The 6,556-nt window shown below is 39.4% G+C and overlaps 1 long non-coding RNA gene across 1 annotated transcript; it reads left to right on the top strand.

Annotated features, from left to right (window-relative positions):
* The first annotated feature begins 2,168 nt into the window (after positions 1–2,168).
* LOC119297942 lies at positions 2,169–5,049 on the top strand. Its single transcript, XR_005145771.1, has 4 exons — positions 2,169–2,277; positions 2,772–2,828; positions 2,987–3,096; positions 4,715–5,049. It is a non-coding gene; the product is annotated as an uncharacterized LOC119297942 (long non-coding RNA).
* The last annotated feature ends 1,507 nt before the right edge of the window (positions 5,050–6,556 follow it).

The raw sequence follows: 6,556 nt of genomic DNA, 5'->3' as shown, positions 1-6,556 counted from the left end.
TCACTAGCTAAGTAATCAAGTATATAATGCCATATCCATATTACCTTGATCGCTTAGGACGATCCATATCCACTTCAAACTAATCCGCGGTACTTTCACCTAGTGATTTAACAACTCATTATAATCTGTGATTTCTTTCATAAATGATATAATAACTCATCATCATCATCAATATAAAAACTCTTGCATCATATCATCACCAACAACAGTACTAACTAGCTAATAATCATCATAAGCATTCATAAGACCACAAAAGCAAATAATTTTGAGATTAAGTTCAGGACGAAGAACACGGACATGAGAGGACAAGTACTAAGAGCATGAACTAGCTAATCTCACTCCTGCTGCTCTCTCTTAGGTAAAATAGAATAGAACATGTATAGCTCTCCTGATTCATCATATTGGAGCATGCAGATGAACTTGTCTCCTAATCGTGGGTTGTGCTTCTGATTGCTGTCCCCTAGTAATTCTCTGTGATCGTTCACAATTTTGCTCCAGTCTTTCACTACTAAGCATTCCTCGGTTGTACAAATCCTGAATGCACTCATGTGCAATGCAGGATGTCTTGGCCGTAAGCTAACCATTGACATGCGACCTTTAGTACCGATCCAATGAGGCACAACTGTCATTGAGAGTCCCTATTGAAGAACATCGTATAGTAACATACTTAACAATGAAGTTTAGCTTGAAAAATAATGTATGCAAAAGATGCACTGAGGACAAATAGTAAAAATATTACCATCTTTCCTAAATAGATGTGACCCTAGTTCAATACAATCACTATTGGTCGCACGTTTTGAGTACTAAGATTTTCAAATTCAGGAAAATAATTTCTTTTGACAGCATCAAGATTCTCAAGCCATGAAACATAATGATAGCACGTTTTGAGTACTAAGATTTTCAAATTCAGGAAAATAATTTCTTTTGACAGCATCAAGATTCTCCTCGCAGTTTAGTTCAGCCCTGGGACAGTGGACGGTCCTGTCTAACAAACGCTGGACATGTTTGCTTGAATGGAAATTAGTTGTCAATGATTTTTGAATAAACAATATCGAAGACATAAATATGGTTGAGAAACTCACATAATGGTAGAACTGGAGGTGTCTGCACATCGACCCAAATGTCTCTATTACCTTCAATATCATCTTCCGGACGAATATCAAAAGTGATAAACATATCAAGCTTAAATGCATAAGCCTTGTATAGTGCTTGTCAAGTTTTGCATTCAAAATAGGTGTAGGTGTCTACATTGTATAATTTGACGTCGAAGGTATAACCATGTTCGGTCTTCAAGTAAACTCGCTTTGCCTTCATAGGTTTGTTAGGACCGAAAGCTATCTTATCCAAGACAAAAATTCTTGCATTGCAGGGATACGCTAGTAGAATAGTGAAAATTTAAAATTATAAGTTGAAGCAAATGAAGCATAACTCATGCTTAATTACGAAAAAAGACTTGTCGTTGTGACTTACTGTATCTACTTCGAAGGTCTCATCCAGCTTGATGCTGAAGCACCTATCATCAACTACGAAATTTCTGTCGCACAGGCCGCGCTCGTCTTTGCAGTATTCATACATAATAAAATCGTTTTCGTCGTCAGACGACATTTCCTATGTTTATAGGTGAAACATTAATTGATAAACATTTACTAAAAGTATAAAACAAAAAATATAAAAAACTAACTCATCTAACATTAATATCTAGCTTATTCATCTAATTCATTTAATATTTGACATTAATATCTAACATATATTTCTATCTAATTAATTCATCTTATATTTGACATTATATATATATATATATTTAACATATATATATATATATATATATATATAATCATCTGACAATTGACATTAATCTAACATTTATATAAAACTAAAAATATAAAAAACGATCTCATCTAACATGAATATCTAGCTAATTCATCTAATTCATCCAACATTTGACATTAATATATATGTGTGTGTGTATATACACATATATAGAAAGTCTATTAATGACCCAGGGTGAAGAATAACTAATTCATCACCCTGGTCGATCGATCAAGCCACGCGTCAGGCTGGACCATGCCACCATCTTACCGCCGTAAAATGTGACCCGGAGCAATGTAATTTTACGTTTTAATAGGAGTTACCCCACCTGCCCCGTAGCGGTTTACGTCATTCGTCACAACGCGACGACAGGTGGTATCCTTCGGCGGCGATTCCACCGATCCCCTTCGCCTCCGGTGGCTGATTAGGTGTCGGCTTGCTGATGGGGACACGGATCTGTCCACAGAGGTATGTTTTAGGTCTCTACGATCTAGGTTTTGGGGTCCTGATGGTGGTAGGTAGGCTAGGACGAAGCGGGATAAAGGGATCTCTCCGGCATCTTCCTCGTCCTGCCGGTGTGGCCTCTGTAGATGGCGCCAGGCCGGCGAGGGCAGGGCTCTCGACTTCCTACTTGTGGCGCTTTGTAGAGGAGCCATGAGCTGGCCGACGCTCCATCCAATTCAAGAGGCTGCGGCCAGTCCAGGGTCTCATGAGCACGGGCAGGTTCCCTGGCCGTGGCTGGGTGATTCTTCCAGCTCACAAAGGCCATGTATGGCGATGGTGCTCCAGACGCCCTTGTATGTTTGGGCTATTTTGGTTTTGCTTCAATGTGTGTAGGTGGGGATTGCACGGTAGGAGGTGAGAAACCTCAATCCTAATGCTTTCCGCACCAAACTTCCAATCAACATCCACATACGTTTCACCTGGTCGTGTTCCTCCCAAATTGCCAATATGGTTTTCAGTTTTTGCAGAGGCTGTAGATAGAAGAGATCATGAGGCTGAACATCCTGTCCAATCAGGTAATTAGAATTTACCATATATCCTTGACTGTGTGCTTGCTTTCGTGCAAGTAACATTTTTTATCAGGAACACCCTGATTTTTGCACAGAGATGAGTCGTCATGGATTCAAAGAAGGTGTAGTAGTCATGTAGTGTCGCTGGTGTTTCTCGGTGTCAGGTTATGTTTGGCCATTGGCATGCATATTGATGCGCCATGCATCTCCTTTCATCATGATGGTCGGCGACCGGGTCTTCGCCGCCGGAGCTGTACAGTATCACCTACTCTCGGTCAGTTTACATAACTACGTAGCAATTTACTCTCTTGAGGCGAATTATTGTGTATTAAATCTTGATTTCTGTCCAAAATTTAGTTGTTTTCGTCATAGCTAAACTACAATATTGATACTGACATGACAATTTTTTATTTCATTCCAACAATTTAGTTCCTCTCTGTCAGTAGTAGATTGTGTTCTGGTCTAAATTGATAAGCTATGTGGAGTTAGAAGTGTGTTATATAGATCATGAAATCCATGCTTAGGTTCTTTCGTGTGCAGGTTACATTTTGTAGACATATAGGTAGCCAATTACTGGTTTCAGGACTACGTCGTAGATTCGTGCATTGCACCATATCATTTCACTAGCTGGTAAGTTGTGCGAAAAGAAGTTAAAAAGCTAATGATCATGGTGTTCAGTGTTATAGACTACAAGCATGCTAGAAAACAAATTCAGAACTAGCAAAAAAAAAAGAATTGAGTTCGTCGCGATAACAATTTTCCGGAAACAGTGGCTATTTCATACATATGATGGTGATTTTTTGGCGACTATTTCGGGGAAAAAAACTTAGGCTATGTTTGGTAGCAAAGTATCAGAAAAAACAAAGTATCAAAAACTACAGTAATTTAATCAGTACGCACACAATACCATAGTTTTAACTTAACAAAGTTTTTCTGGAGTATTCAAAATACAGACCACATGTTTGGCCACAGCACACAATGCTGTAAAATTTGCTGGCTAGCCGTTAATTAGGCAGTCGCATGCTGTAGTAGCGAGATGGAAAAATAGTGGATAGAAGTAGCACCGTGGTGTAGTACTAGAATATATGGATTGATTAGATTAATGATGATTAGCGGCAGCGACGGCGGCGGAGTAATTAGCAAATGGATAATGAGAAGTAGTAGAAGTAGGAGGAAATAAGGATTCATCCTTTGCAGATAGTTTTTGTAGGAAAATGCTAATCAATTTATTAGCAAATGGATAATGGGAACTAGTAGAACTGTACTGATCAATTTGTAGGAAAATACTCCTTTCATTTAAAACATTAGGCATTAGGCATATAGTTTTTGTAACTTTACTTTTAGATATGTTTTCTCTTGTATTCCCTCATTTCTATACTCTCTTTCTCTCCCATATTTATTTATGGATGCTATGGTCATTTCACTGAACATCCTTTTTGTTCTGTGCCCTGTTTAATCCCCATTCTTGATCAAACATAGCTTATAAAAAAATGAAGGGTGATCTAGTTATTTTGTACGCACAGTAATTTGTAAGTATTTGTGTTATGTGTGTACGTGAGTACTAGCAATTGCCGATGTGGTAGTTTGATAAATGAAGCTAGAAAACAGCTAGCGGTATCCAGCAAGGATAGGACAGGAGATGTCAAATTTATAAGTTTCCAAATGGCCGCCCAGAATGTGTAATAATCAAGATTGGTGAAATATTCAGTTGGCAGTACACATGTATCACAGCTCAAACATACCAATTACATGTGAATTGTGTTTCTAGTTCTGACATCATTGCATTTCATGATCATCGGTATTTATTTCTATGCAATTACAACATTAGTCCGAATGGCAGCTGGATTTGGATTTATAGCTAGGCTTACTTTGTTTTTGTGTCCTATAAACAGGGTGAAGCTCGGCGAGAGAGGTCCTATAGTTTACAAATATTCGTGGAGCTCTCACAGTGGCAGACAGAGAGAGGAGCTACTCCAGCATTGCACTGCTGACAGCAAGTGACTAATGCCCTAATCTTGTTGTGTAGATTAATGCAACTGGCGTTAACTTGTAGAGCATCATGTTGTTAGAATAGTTCTAAGGTCACCGTATGATTTCCTTTACATTTTTGCTTGCTTGCCTGTGTACCAAACAAGATGCAAGATGGCATATAATGTATTTTTACATTGAATCATGGATGGTGCATTGATGACATTTTCTTTAGAGTATGATGATCGTCTTTGTTTTACATCGTCTTCCAACTTTATTTTGTTCTTATGTCGGCTTCAAAATTCCTACATTGATGGTTGGCAAAATGAGTGGAGTAGTATATTTCTTCGTCAGGTAGCTATGTTGGTGGTTGGCAAGATAACATGCACGTGCTGAGTGACGTAAGATGGCGGCCAACAACGATGACCTGAGAAGCATCTCGGCCGAATCGGCTGGCCGACGACGGGGTGCAGGACAACGACCTGGAGAAGCATCTCATCTTGCTCTCCGTAGTCTATCCGCTCTCTATGGTCATTTCTCTGGCAGTTAACTTCAAGATTTCCTTGTTCAAAGAAATTCATTGATGATTGCGCAGAAAAATTGACTTAGAGGGAGTGCGATAGAACCCGTATGGGTAGAGGTAATTTAGGTAGCTTGTCCGCTGTAAAATTACATGGCAGGCAAAACAAACTAGCTAAGACTACGTTGCATGGAAAAATAAAAATGAATGGGTTCGTCACCTGCACGATGTAACTCACCTCCATTCATCTTGTAAAATTACCTCACAAGGCCTTCTGCTTACGGTGGTTTCAGGGGGACACGCTCGTTCCTCAAAGTTGTAATTTTACCTCCCAGGACCTTTTTCTTTGGGTGTGCTTAGTTGTGGTGTGCGTAGGGTGTATGAAGAGGCTGGGGTGAGGAATAACAATTCCTCACTCAGGGTGACGAATAGCGCGACCCTACACACACACACACACACAGATATATATATATATATATACGGCTGCGCTAAACTAAGCGTGAGCGCAGATCTCTAATAATGTGCTCCGCCCATGTCGCGTGCACACCGCTCGGCCAAGTCGCACGTGGATGCTGGCTTAATCGCTATTTTCTTCCACCTGCCAGTAAAGTTCTATGAAAAATATAGTAATAGTATTAATTTGGTTACTAGCTCACGCACTGGTTCACGCCTCGCCACCGTTCGGGTTCTCTGTCATAACGTGCTTGTTTGTGCATGGTAATGAAACATGGGAAACATAGTAATAGCATTAACTCCATTACTATCTGGCCACTGTCCAGTTAATAAATAGTAAAAACTGGATTGCTTGTCTGGCCACCATGTTTTTTTGTTATTTTAGAGACAAGTGTATTAAACGGTAATTAGTTTATCATGGCTATACATCTAGTAATTTGGTTACTAGTTTAAGCCACTGAATTAGAAAAAAATGCATATGCATATCTTCTAGTAATAGTGTTACTATTGGGTTTAAGCCATCTCTTTGTAGCTCCAAAGTAACGTTGACCACAAAGTGATACGTGTTACTTAAACTTTACTACACGGTAATTATTTTATTATTGGGCTGTTTAGATTTACTACATGGTAATTGGTTTACTACATATTGCTCACTTTTACTATCACAGTGATGGACGTGGCTGCTTCTAGGGTGGGTTTAGGCGTGTGCCGGTTTGGTTCAATTTGCTGCTGTGGCTGGTGGTCGGAGCGCAGAATAAGATATTGTGCGCTCAGGCTCATTTTAGCGTACCTA

Source organism: Triticum dicoccoides, chromosome 5A, assembly GCF_002162155.2.
Source record: "Triticum dicoccoides isolate Atlit2015 ecotype Zavitan chromosome 5A, WEW_v2.0, whole genome shotgun sequence".
NCBI lineage: Eukaryota > Viridiplantae > Streptophyta > Magnoliopsida > Poales > Poaceae > Triticum > Triticum dicoccoides.
Note: the sequence above shows the minus strand (reverse complement) of the source record. Positions and strands in the feature narration are given on the sequence as shown.